The 14,951-nt window shown below is 32.5% G+C and overlaps 1 protein-coding gene across 5 annotated transcripts in view; it reads right to left on the bottom strand.

Moving 5' to 3' along the window:
• Window positions 1-14,951, bottom strand: part of LOC127876885 (tumor necrosis factor alpha-induced protein 8-like) — a 174,236-nt gene that overhangs the window by 110,835 nt on the left and 48,450 nt on the right. The window contains exons 4-5 of one of the 5 annotated variants that reach the window (XM_052422395.1): window positions 8,361-14,939; window positions 2,716-8,198 (exon numbers count right to left, since the gene is read on the bottom strand). The exons of 3 other annotated variants lie outside the window; for them this stretch is intronic. The gene's annotated coding sequence lies outside the window, so the exon portion shown is untranslated. Of the gene's footprint in view, window positions 1-2,715; window positions 14,940-14,951 lie in introns of those variants that run through there. One more of the 5 variants, XM_052422394.1, reaches the window with a different exon arrangement.

Genomic DNA, 14,951 nt, shown 5'->3' with positions numbered 1-14,951 from the left:
ATGCCCAGCCTTCAATTCACTGCGGAAAGAGTGTATCAAAGCATACTACTATAAAAACCAGCATACTACTATAAAAACCAAGTATGTTAAAATTTGTTGAATTAATTGGTACGCCAATCAAAAAGCAAATGAAAAACATGAGCAAGTATATATGTAGAGCCCTAACACATGATTCAACGCAACTCACCCTGGACATAGTTGTTCAAATATTAATTGATCTATTCCTCTTCATCTGTAAGTGCTGTGTTTTTTTTCTTACCATCTCCTTGTGTATAACGTTCTAATAACTGTATTTTGTTTATGGTTTTCATCCTCCGACATTTTTGTGAAATTAATATAATAGTATAGATGCATAAAAATAAATGCAAATTTTTGTACTACCTAATGTTTAAATTCAATTTATCCTTTAGTGTACTTGTTTGTCTAACACAATGCTGTATAACTCATTTTTACTCTTGTACTATGTTAATGTATTCATCCTCCAAATTTTATGTACAATTAAATAATTAAATTCATTACATCCATTATTTATACATGTGTATATTTGTCGCGCAAAACCTGAATTTTGTAGTTGCTTATTTTGTAATTTGCAAAGACGTGTTTGTCGAATGTATTATATATATTCAAAAAAACTGATTAATCATTGATAAGTCGCACAAAACTCTTTATCACAGTTGCATGTTTTGTTATTTGTGTAAAATCACTCAAAATCTATTATTATGTATGTGATAAACCTTACGCGATCAAGATTATACTTAACTTAATGCAATTATGTTAGCGTTGGCATAAGTAAATGTTGATATATGACTTACTACATGTATTTGTGAATGAAAAAAAATAATTTTACGTCAATAAAGCATTCTGTCTGTCGGTCTGTCTTTCTGTCTGCTTATCTGGGATGACACTTTATGCCCAGGCATTAAGCCCTGTTTTCCCAGAGCGAGGCTCATATCCTTTTGTTATCACACTTAACTGGGAAGAACATTTATCATGTTTAACCATACCATGCACAGCTGTTGCTACCAAGATTATATGTCATAACAGGATTAGCTTTCAGCAAAAAACAATGATTAAAATAAATTGTATGTTCAAAAATGTTCATGTTCGACAAATATGGTGACAGCACAACTTAGTAAGAACATGGAAATATTTTCAAGGCTCACAAAACAATAGAATAGCATGTTTACGTTTTCCAAAATAAAGATCTTAATATAATTCATTAGCAATACAACAGTGAAAAAACTATTGAAATGAATGCCACTAAAATCCATTGAGATTGAGAAGTAAAAACTAATATGCAAGTAAAATAACATAGTGATAATAATATTTTTGATAAAGTACTATTCCACATAGCCTTTTTTTATTAGAGACCTTGAAATAATCGTCAGATCTAGTGAAAATTACCGAAATCAAATTATTTGCAATATACTCAATAACCAATCTACATAACTTGTAAGGAACTACCATTATATTCCTGATTTGTTTCCGATATATGTCAACATTATCGTGAGACGGAAATGTGTGTTATTCTTAATGATGGCCTTACACATTCACTTTCTGCCTTAGCCCATCAGGCAATGACATATTGAGGTAACAGATTTGAAATAACATCCACTGAAGATGACAAAAGTCACTTTTTATCACACCGTGAATGGAAGCACATAGCCATTTTTAAACATTTCACAGCAGCAATTATTATTGGCATGACAAGAACAGTGTGATTATAGTTGTTATTATGTAAAATATGAAGGAAATCTTACAGAATTAAAAGACACATGCATAAGTGACCCAATAACCTAGTTTTTGATCCGGCATGACCCAACGTCAAACTTGACATAGACATCATCTAGATACAACTTCTGACTTAGTTTGGTGAAGATCGGATGAAAACTACTTGAATTAGAGAGCGGACACCATGCTCAATTTTTCAAACGCACTAAGTGACCCCTCGACCTAGTTTTTGACCTGCCAAGACCCATGTTTGAACTTGTCATAGACATCATTAAGATACAACTTCTGAACAAGTTTGGTGAAGTTCGTGTGAAAACTACTTAAATTAGAGAGCGGACACCATGCTCAATGTTTAAAACGCACTTAGTGACCGCATGACCTGGTTTTTGACCCGGCATGACCCATATCCGAACTTGACCTAGACATCATTTAGATACAACCTCTGACCAAGTTTGGTGAAGATCAGATGACAAAAACTTGAATTAGAGAGCGGACACTTAATACGGACCGACAGACAGACCGCCCGACCGACCGACAAGCTCAATCCTATATATCCCCCTAAACTTCGTGTGTGGGGGTATAACGATCCCTCTCTATCAGGATTCTAAACGTCCGCATTCAAGCACCAAACCACTGTCTAGTACCTGATGCGCAACACGGGTTTATAAGCGTAACTCAAAAGGGACGCATCTGATAAACACAGATTTTTCATGTTACGGTACTAAATTTTAGTTGTTATTCTTTGTCAAGGAATGCAACAAACTGTACTTAATTTTAGTTGTTATTCCTTGTCAAGGAATGTAGCAAACGGTACTGAATTTTACTTAATATTCTTTAACAAGGAATGTAGCAAACTGTACTTAATTTTAGTTATTATTCCTTGTCAAGGAATGTAGCAATAAATAAGCAGTTGCATACATGCATGAAGAAAAAGATCTAGCAAAACATCAATAGAATCTTAGGCGGAGAGAATAATAACTTAAATAGAATTTCCATGGCTTTATTATAATGTATACATGCATGGGTATAATGTTATAAAAAGCCGTGTTTTGAGTAATAAAACATACATAATAAAATATATTCATATAACGACAATTTCATAGATAAATATAGACAAATGACATAAGAGTGTAGCGTTGTTTAAAATTTGTGTCACAATTTTGTCAAATAAACGAATGCATCGCCAGTTTAAAACTTAATAGTAAGAGGCAATGTTCTGATACTTAACAATTTTAAACAAAGTTTCCAGTTGCATTGTGATAGATACTAGATGACTTGATCATACGAGTGACTTACGAACCTATTACTGTGTTTTTAAAATGTTCGTTAGTGTAAACAATGGTATGTTTTTAACATCTAAAACTGCCAATTTTGTTGTTTACATACAACTAAAAATATGCTTTTGACATGAACAGAGCTGTTTGACTGATGATAAAAGTTAAAAAGTTCACCGCACGTCTCATTCAATACGTATTTTGCTGATCTAACGGTACATATAATATTGTCACTTTATACTTTGCACTGCTTTTTGATAAATCATGTCCCTTTTTATTTTTACCAGAAAGAAACATATTTTGCTAATATTTTTCACATCATGTACATGTTTGTTCTCGACAAAAGAACCCATAAAACAAAATGTGTTGTGTGGAACAGCTGTATTATACAGATTTGATATGCAAATACACAATCCTGACAATTCTGGATTATGCACTTAATGTTAAAATCCATTTAAGACAACTTCGTTAAAAATGAATGCATTGTTTCAAGTTTACTACTTAAAACCCAGTTAAACAGTAAGCTAAGAAGATATTGGTGGGCATAATGATGATATAATGGTTAATACAGCTCAATCATACTGAAACATAATAACACACTTGACCCGTACCAACATTATTAAGCAGTATTAAATACGGTAACAATTTCTTTCACAACCGCCTGCACAGCTGTCATTGCCATTACATTATGACTGCAGGCCACTCTTAAATATGTTTTTTTGCGAAGACATACAAATTAATTTCATTTTGGTCATCACAGACACATTTTTCATACTGAAGCTAAGCAGGAATGCTATTAATCTTTAATAATGTACAACCACGCATTCATAGAATTATACGCAATGTATCATTTGGTTAACACACATAAGATAGTTCAAGTACATTTAAACAAAGAACAGAAATGCAAATGGCTAAGCAGCTGCCTAGTTCAAAAAAAAACGGAGTAAACTTATCTCATAAACACGCATCACAAACACTTCTATATATTTTTAATGTCTTTATGGAACATTCAGGCAAAATCCAATACAATATTTGAAAATCAGTTTCTGTGACAAACAGATGATGTTTATGTTGTACAAGTAATTACATATTGTCATATAAATATAGGTTTGATAGGTAACAACTAATTACATAATGCAATTACATAATTATTTGAGATACTAACAGAAGTACAGAAAAGAACAAAAGTCAAAACAGAAACACTCGCTTCTGGCTCCTATTTAATACATACCTTCAATAAATGAGACTAGTATTCAAAACAAATAAAAATAGTTATAATAAATATAACGTTTGAAATGTTTGTCTTTTGTATAATTCTACATCTATGATTTAAATTATACTGCCTAAAAGACAAAATAAAATTTAAAAAAAAACAACAACAAAAAATATCAAAATCTTAAGTTAGTGCTCTTTTTGGAGATATATATTTTACCAAAGTATTGCATTATAGTTTCTGCATAAAGTAAATGCTTACATAACTAAAAGTGGTTTCCTGTCATAGACCTGTATGTACACATATGTTTAGCAAGTTACAATTACTGTTGTTGAGATATTCCCACAACAAAAAGCATGTAACAATATTCAACATGGGCCTATTTCACATTCTTAAACATAATACTGACAAATGCATGTTTAAAATGATTTTGTATGTACTTTAAGTGGAAATTTAGCCAAATACAAAATTACTAAACACATGCATCATTAAAATAAAAAGGATATTTGTTTTTCAATTTAGCACCTATTAAATAAATCCTTCAACAGGTCAATAATCATCTCATTTCTAAATAAATCAATAAATCCAAATTACTGAAATTAATATTGTGGTTCTTATTGCTGGCATGTTGATTGAACTTGCATCTTCTGAGAAAAGCTCCCACTATTTCTAACTATTGCAACTCAGCAAAAAGAGATAACAGAATGGTCTGACAGGTATAATGTATTTCTCAACTCATAAACTACAACTATATTCTACTTTACAATTATGGAAGAATGCAAGCATTTCAAGTACTTTCACTGCTTACTTGAACATTTGTTTCACAATAATGCACACATAAGAGAATTTAAGATCGGTAAAAGAAACATCAAAATGACACATTATTTGTCAGAATGAATTGGATGAAAAGTAACAGAGTTTTTTTCTCAATTGTATTTATGTTTAATTATTTTCATGTTTGCCATATCTCCTGCTATTGTATTGCATCTAAAAATAGATATTTCAATACTATAATAAACACAGATACATTATGCTTATGAAAAACAAAAACATTTTTTTTCCAAAAATTGTGAATCGAAATTAACAAGTGTGTTATTAAATAAGGAGAACAATAAACTACTTTCTCTAAAAGAACTGTTCTACATAATCATGTGTAAAACAAACAACAAGTCAATAGTATCATTTCAAAAGAGTCCAGCATGATGTGACAGCAGTCGGGTCATGGTAAGTGAATTATACACAGCTGCTTGTTCACAGAAAAATACATGACTTCTGTGCTGTTATAGAAAGACACACAGCAATCCCACAATAAAATCATACAAGTACACCCCTTATTTGATATAATGTGCACATTCACCATGGTTGTGATGGGTAGGTAATAGTGAAGACATGCTTATCAAACTACAACTGATATCTCGATTAAAATTATATATATATAAAAATAGCACACAATTAACATCACAGCGAGATACATTGAAACATGTCAGAATATTATTCTGTTTGTTGTGATAAACTGTTTTCGAAGCCGTTCAACATGCAAAATGCACACCTTCTGTCTCACCCATCTCATAGTCTGGCTATGTGCTGCATTATTGCATCATACAATTACAGTATGTGGTTAAGTAACTAGAAGCCTGCCTATGGCATTTCATTATAATTATACCACTCAAGCATTTTGCAATGTATGTTCTGTTTAGAAAATTCAATTTCCTGATAATTTATTTAACCACTTTAGCATGTTGAGATCACCATGATGCTTGGGTAGTCAGCAGTTACCTCTAGGTAAATTATCAGTGCACATTGTTCTAAGAGAGATATTGGTTACAAGTGTATATTGGTACTCGACAAAAAATGAAACATGCATATAGCAGACAATCTCCAGCCATCACAAATGAAAAATATTATTTGACCTGCGTCATGTGAAAAAGGGTCTAATGACATATGCATTCACACAGTCTGGTCAAAAGCTAACTTGACCGCTATAAAGTACAGGAAAGGTATAGTGGTCTCATAACAGACAGGTTATATTCTGGCTAGACTGCGTGAATGCACAGTCTTCAATCCACACAGACATAATTACACTGAAAATATGAGCTATACTTTGCAGCACACATCACAAAAGTCATTCACACTATCAAGTAGAGCAGTTTGTACTAGGAAGACAATTTCTGGTTCCATGATGTAAAACAACAGAACCATCTTCAATGTGCATGGTCACATGGCAAGACAATGATGATCTTTCACAACAAGCACTTCAAGCATGAATTGTGAAACTGTTGCTTTACGTATCCATTTGAGATACAAAAGTTTCACTCTCAACATTCATTTAATTTTAGGCTGACACTCACTTTGGCTACATAATATAAATGAGCCTCGCTCTGTGAAAAGGGGGTTAACTGCATGTGCGTAAAGTGTCGACCAAGATTAGCCTTTGCAGTCTGCACAGGCTAGTCAAGGACAACATTTTCTGCTTTATGATATTTGTCTTTTAATGAAAGTCTCTTCTTTTACGCACATGCAATAAACCCCTTTTCACAGAGCACGGCTAAATGTTCAATTTAAAACAAAGATTAAAGGCTTTTATTTCAATTTAAGAAATTTTATATGTGGATTTTATGAAAAAGACAATGCTTTCTTTGAAGATCTGAGTTTGCACAGCGTGTCAAGTGTTAGCAATGGTAAAGTACACGCTACATAAAAAGTGTTTTAAAGACATCTTTTAACATAAACTTTTTTCTTAAGTTTAATGGGAACAACACAAACCTGTTAACAAGGAATATGGCAACGGAAAGAAGCCAGGTTTTCATTGGTTATGCTCAAAGTGTTAACAATCTTTATCTTTCATTTAGCCTTGTGACCTAGTTTTTTCTTCTTTTAAGACCCAGTTTCAAAATCAGACAGAATATCATTTGGATGGACGTTCTGACGAAGATTCATTACGATTGGACAATAAATGTGGCATGCAGTGCGTTAACAGGATTTATTGTTACGACACATAATGCAAACTTGATTGAAGGCGATCACAAAAGCTCACCATGAGCCCATTGTGCTCAGGTGAGCTAAAATCATTTACCCCTTTATAAATTTGAGATTCTACTATGATTAAAACAGTAAAGCATACTAAAATATTGACGGAATCAACTTTTGCTCATATTAAGAACAAGATGTTATTTCTATTTGATATAAATTAATAACTTTTATACCATCAGATTTTAAAAATGGAATGAATAACAAATACAATCAGTTAACATCTAATGATCACTTTTCGAAAATGTCATATAACTTTTTACACATATTATCATATCTGATATAACAAAATATGTATTATTTGAAAATTGACATAAAGATTTCAACATGAATAACATTAGTTGAATGGGGAGCTCCTTGTCAATACATAATGTTACGATTTTAAGCTCAACATTTTTTAATTAAGAGTCTTTCTCGCAAAGTCTAATGTCAATAATTTCTTGCTTCTAAGCATATCTTTATGATATTATATGCCTACATAATCATGCAACAAAATGCCAATGTTAAATAGATAGAGCAGATAAAGTCAATGAATTGCCAAAAATCAGTATCATGTTTCTGAATTGAATTTCCGTCAGAGCAGAGCAAATAACAATCACATCAAAATGTGTTGTTAAGGACAAGAAAAACAAGGGACAAAATTGTCACAAAACCAGGTTTTCATTTTGAAAAAAAAATCTGATAAAGGGAGAAAACTCAAACTGAACTTTTGAAATGACCAAAAAAAATTAACCCCCTTTGTAAGTTTTTTTTTTTTTTTAAAATCTTTTTTTAGTCGTGGCGACCTTGACATTGGAGATATTGACGTGATTCTTTCGTGGGACACACCGTCCCATGATGGTGAACAAATGTGCCAAATGATTTTAAAATCTCACAATGAATGACATAGTTATGGCCAGGACAAGCTCATTTATGGCCATTTTTGACCTTTGAACTCAAAGTGTGACCTTGACCTTGGAGATATCGACGTAATTATTTCGCGCGACACACCGTCCAATGATGGTGAACAAATGTGCCAAATGATTTTAAAATCTGACGATGAACGACATAGTTATGGCTCGGACAAGCTCATTTATGGCCATTTTTGACCTTTGAACTCAAAGTGTGACCTTGACCTTGGAGATATCGACGTAATTATTTCGCGCGACACACCGTCCAATGATGGTGAACAAATGTGCCAAATGATTTTAAAATCTGACAATGAACGACATAGTTATGGCCCGGACAAGCTTGTTCCGCCAGCCCGCCAGCCAGCCCGCCAGCCAGCCAGCCCGCCCGCATTCGCCAATCTAATAACCAGTTTTTTCCTTCGGAAAACCTGGTTAAAAAAGTCAAGAAGAATTATCAATAATTGGTATAATACATTATAATTGTTATAAATGTATATATCTTTTATCCATTGTATAGCTATGTTGTACTTAAGTTCATTGCACTGTGTATACAGTTACTACGATGAATTGAAGCCCATGTCACGTTATGCCTCTTTTCACCTATAATTTGTGTAAAATAATTAAGTAGATGTCCAGCTTATAAATGTATGCATTAAAATTTAAGATTAACGACACATTAAAAAGCTAAAGTAATAATACTTATTTCTTCTTAATATGGCATACCACAATATCCGGTGGTGTTTTGTTCATGGAGTAAATATTCGGCTTTACCAGGTTTTCTCTGATTTATTTCCAGAAGAGTAACAAAAGCAGTTACTCACATTGGATTGTTCACATTATTAAAATGATGATAATGATGTCGCGCTTATGTATATCTAAAAAGAAAGCATTCAAGGGTATTTGTAAACAAATTGTTGTTATGTATATACATGTATTCTTTTGTAACAGAAAAGTAGTGGACATATGAATTTGCATTTCACATAAACATTGTAGCAATCAACTGTTCTTGCGTTTTAGCTTATCTACATGCAAAAGGTCACAATGTTCACGAGTCGTTCTTGACTTTATATATGATGTACATTTCTGCTGGAATGTCTGTATTGACTGACTCTTTAATGGTGTTGCATAATAATCGCTACATTTTTTTCCGGCACTGTACCAGTGAAGTCCTTTTACATTTACGTTTTCAAAAACAACACATCGTTTGTAATGTTTTTACATGTACAAACTTTTTATTGTAAGTACCAGTTTTCACACATACACACGTCTTAAAACAGACTTCAACGTTCCCTCTCTGTCAGGATTCTAAACGCCCGCATTCAAGCCCCAAACCACTGTCTAGTATCCGATGCGTAACAGGGGATTATAAGCGTATCTCAAAATGGACGCATCTGATAAACACAGATTTTCAATGTTACGGTACTTAATTTTAGTTGTTATTCTTTGTCAAGGAATGTAGCAAACGGTACTTAATTTTAGTTGTTATTCCTTGTAAAGGAATGTAGCAAACGGTGCTTAATTTAAGTTGTTATTCTTTGTCAAGGAATGTAGCAAACGGTACTTAATTTTAGTTGTCATTCCTAGTCAAGGAATGTAGAAAACGGTACTTAATTATAGTTGTGATTCCTTGTCAAGGAATGTAGCAAACGGTACTTCATTTAAGTTGTTATTCCTTGTCAAGGAATGTAGCAAACGTTACTTAATTTTAGTTGTTAGTCTTAAACAAGGAATGTAGCAATAAATTAGCAGGTGCATACATGTATGAAAAAAAAGATCTAGCAGAACATCAATAGAATCTTAGGAAGGGAGAATAATAACTTAAATAGCATGTCCATGGCTTTATTATAATATATACATGCATGGGTACAATGTTATAAAAAGCCGTGTTTTGAGTAATAAAACATATATAATAAAATATATTCATATAACGACAATTTCATAGATAAATATTACAAATGACATAAGAGTGTAGCTTTGTTTAAAATTTGTGTCACAATTTTGTCAAATAAATGAATGCACCGCCAGTTTAAAACTTAATAGTAAGAGGCAATGTTCTAGTACTTAACACCTTTAAACATATCCCGGTTGCATTGTGATAGATACTAACTGATTTGATCATATGAGTGACTTCCGAACCTATTACTGTGTTTTTAAAATGTTCCTTAGTGTAAACAATGGTATGTTTTTGACATCTAAACTGCCAATGTTGTTGTTTAGATCCAAATAAAAATATGCTTTTGACATGAACAGAGCTGACTGATGATTAAAGTTAAAAAGTTCACAGCACGTCTGAATTATAAAGATTTAATATGCAAATACACAGTCCTAACAATTCTGGATCATGCATTTAATGTTAAAATCTGTTAAGACAACTTCATTAAAAAATTGAATGCATTGTTTCAAGTTAATTACTTAAAACCCAGTTAAACAGTAAGAAGATTTTGGTGGGTATCATGAAGATATAAGGTTAATAAAGCTCAAATATACTGAAACATAATAACACACTTGACCCATACCAACATTATTAAGCAGTAATTAAATATGGTTAAATTCCTTTCACAACAGCCTGCACAGCTGTCATTGCCAATACATTATGACTGCATGCCACTCTTAAATATGTTTTTTGCGAAAAAATAAAAATTAATTTCATTTTGGTCATCACAGACACATTTTTCATACTGAAGCTAAGCAGGAATGCTATTAATCTTTAATAATGTACAACCACACATTCATAGAATTATACGCAATGTATCATTTGGTTAACACACATAAGATGTTTCAAGTACATTTAAACAAAGAACAGAACTGCAAATGGCTAAGCAGCTGCCTTGTGCAGAAAAACAACGGAGTTTACTCATCTCATAAACAGCCATCACAAAAGTCTAAAGAAACATTAAAATGGTCTGGTCTTTGTACTTGTATGCTCCATTTTCCCCATTCACACCCACCCAGAAAGAAACATAGAGGGAGAGAAATATTATGATTTAAACACTCAACAAATTGAAAGTTTACACTTTAATAAAATATGGTTTTGATGGAACATTCAGTCAAAATCTAATAAAATATTTGAGTTTGCAGTCAAACATTTGTATATGTTTTTCATGTTGTGATGGATCATTGAGTTAACATTGAATAAAATAGTTGAGTAATACAGTCAAACCCCTGCACATATGTTTACACTTTATGATGGAAAATTTAGTCAAACTTAGAAAACATATTTAAGTAAACAGTCAAATACTTCCATACATTTTTAAATGTCTTTGTGGAACTTTCAGTCAAAATGTAATAAAATATTTTAAAATCAGTTTCTATGACAAAAAGATGATGTTCATGTTGTACAAGTAATCACAAATTGTCATATAAATATATGTTTGATAGGTAACAACTAATGACATAATGCACAAACAAAATTATTTAAGATACTAACAGACAAGCACAGAAAAGAACACAAGTCAAAACAGAAACACTCGCTTCTGGCTCCTATGTAATACATACCTTCAAATAATGAGACTAGTACTCAAAACAAATAAAAATAGTTATAATAAATATAATGTTTGAAATATTTGTCTTTTGTATAATTCTACATCTATGATTTTCATTTTACTGCATAAAAGACAAAATAAATTTAAAAAACAACAACAACAACTATCAAAATCTTATGTGCTCTTTTTGGAGATATTTTACCAAAGTATTGCATTATTGTTTCTGCATAAAGTACATGCTTACATAACTAAAAGATGGTTTCTTTTCATAGACCTGTATCAACACATATGTTTAGCAAGTTGAGAAAACATTTGATTGGGAAACATATGATATACTGTTGTTGAGATATTTCCACAACAGAAAGCATGTAAGAATATTTAACATGGGGCTTATTTCACATTCTTACACATAATACTGACAAATGCAGGTTAAAAATAATGCTATATGTACTAAAAGTGGAAATTTAGCCAAATACGAAAATACCAAATACATGCATCATTAAAGTAAAAAGGATATTTGTTTTTCAATTTAGCACCTATTCACTAAATCCTTCAACAGGTCACTAATCATCTCATTTCTAAATAAATCAATAAATCCAAATTACTGAAAGTATTATCATAAACATTGGACAAGACTTCATTGTGGTTCTTATTGCTGGCATGTTGAGTGAACAGAAACAAATCCATCCTAAACTAGCACCTTCTGAGAAAAGCTCCCACTATTTCTAACTATTGCAACTCAGAAAAAAAGAGATCATAGAATGGCCTGACAGGTATAATGTATTTCTCAAGTCATAAACTACAACTATATTCTACTTAACAATTATGGAGGAATGCAGGCATTTCAAGTACTTCACTGCTAACTTGAACATTTGTTTCTCAATAATGCACACATAAGAGAATTTATGATTGGTAATAAGAAACATCAAAATAACACATAATTTTTCAGAATTCATTTGATGAAAAGTAATAGAGTTTTTTCTCTAAATTGTGTTGATGTTTAATTATTTTAATGTTTGCCATATCACCTGCTATGGTATTGTATCTAAAAATATATATATTTCAATAAATAAAACTTATTCTTGACTACAATAATCACAGAAGCATTATTCTTATGAAAAACAAAACATATGGTTCCCAAAATTGTGAATCAAAATTAACAAGTGTGTAATTAAATAAAAAGTACAATGAACTACTTAAAACAAACTACACATCAATAGTATCACTTAAAAAGGGTCCAGCATGATGTGACAGAAGTCGGGTCATGGTAAGTGTATTATACAAAGCTGCTTGTCCACAGAAAAATACATGACTTATGTACTGTTACAGAAAGACAAACAGCAATCACAGTATAAAATCATACAAGTACATGCCTTAGTTGATAGAATGTGCACATCCACCATGGTTGTGATGGTTGGGTAATAGTGAAGACATGCTTATCCAACGACAACTGACATCTAAATAGCACACAATCAACATCACAGAGAGATACATTGAAACATGTCAGAATATTTTTATGTCTGTTGTGATAAACATGAAAAATGCACACCTTCTGTCTCACTCATCTCATAGTCTGGCTTTGTGCTGCATTATTGCGTCATACAATAACAGTATGTGGCTAAGTTACTAGTAGCCTGCCTCTGGCATTTCATTATAATTATACAAACAAGGCATTCTGAAATTTTTGTTCAGTTTAGAAAATTCAATTTCCTGATCATAAATTTAACCACTTTAGCATGGTTACATCACCATGATGCTAAGGTAGTCAGCAGTGACTTCTAGGTAATTTATCAGTACACATTGTTTTAAGAGAGATTTTGGTTACAAGTGTATTGTACTCACAAACAATGAAGTGTATTTAAAAGACAATCCCAAGCCAACACAAATGAAGAATACTACCGGTATTGGCCTGCATCATGCAAAAAAGTATCTTATGACATATGCTTTTACTGTAGCTCAAAGCCAGCCTGCAAAACTTGCACAGTCTGGGCAGAAGCAACCTTGACTGCGATAAAGTATGGGAAATGTAAAGTGGTCTAGAAACAGACAGGGAAGCTCCTGGCTAGACGGGGTAAATGCACAGTCTTAAATCCGCACTGACATAATAACACTGAACATATGAGCTATACTTTGCAGCACATATCACAAAATTCATTCACACTATCAAGTAGAGCAGTTTGTAATAGGAAGACAATTTCTGGTTCCATGATGTAAAACAACAGAACCATCTTTAACAGAGTATACAATGTGCACGGTCACATGGCAAGGCAATGATGATCTTTCTCAACAAGCACTTCAAGCATGGATTGTGAAACTGTTGTTGCTGCTTTACATATCCATATAAGATACAAAACAATGTAGTTTCACTCTCAAAATTCATTGAATTTTTCACTTTTTTTAAATGCATACATAATTCAGAGCCTTACACTCACTTTAGCTACATAACATAAATGAGCCTCGCTCTGTGAAAAGGGGGTTTACTGCACGTGCGTCAAGTGTCGTCCAAGATTAGCCTGTGCAGTCTTTACAGGCTAATCAGGGACGACACTTTCCGCTTTATGATATTTTTCGTTTAAAGAAAGTCATTTCTTCACAAAAATCTAGTTTAGGCGGAAATTGTCATCTCTGATAAGCCAGTGTAGACTGCATAGGCTAATCTGGGACGACACTTAATGCACTTGCATTAAACCCCCTTTTCACAGAGCAAGGCTCAAATGATCAATGTATAACAATCATTCATGGGTTTTATTTAAGAAGTGAGAACAATTTTAAATGAAGAAATTTTATAAGTGGATTTAATGAAAAAACAAATGCTTTTTTTGAAGATCTGAGTTTGCAAAGCGTGTTAAGTGTTTAGCAATGATAAAGTATGTGCTACATAAAAAGTGTTTTAAAGACATCTCTAAATATAATCTTTCTTCTTAAGTTTAATGGAAACAACACAAACCTTTCAGCAAGGAACATGGAAACGTCTAGAAACCAGATTTTCATTGGTTATGCCCAAAGTGTTAACAATCTTTACCTTTTATTTGACGTGTGACCTAGTTTTTTCATCTTATAAGACCCAGTTTAACAAGGGCTGTTTGTGAAACATGCATGTCCCCCATATGGGCTGTCCATTGTAGTGGCAGCCATTGTGTGAATACGATTTTTGTCACTGTGACCTTGACCTTTGACCTAGTGACCTGAAAATCAAAAGGGGTCATCTGCGGGTCACGATCAATGTACCTATGAAGTGTCATGATCCTAGGCAAAAGCGTTCTTGAGTAATCATCCGAAAATCATTTTACTATTTCGGGTCACCGTGACCTTGACCTTTGACCTTGTGACCTCA

Source organism: Dreissena polymorpha, chromosome 4 (assembly GCF_020536995.1).
Source record: "Dreissena polymorpha isolate Duluth1 chromosome 4, UMN_Dpol_1.0, whole genome shotgun sequence".
In the NCBI taxonomy this organism is placed as follows: domain Eukaryota; kingdom Metazoa; phylum Mollusca; class Bivalvia; order Myida; family Dreissenidae; genus Dreissena; species Dreissena polymorpha.
This window is presented reverse-complemented; position numbering and strand designations above follow the sequence as displayed.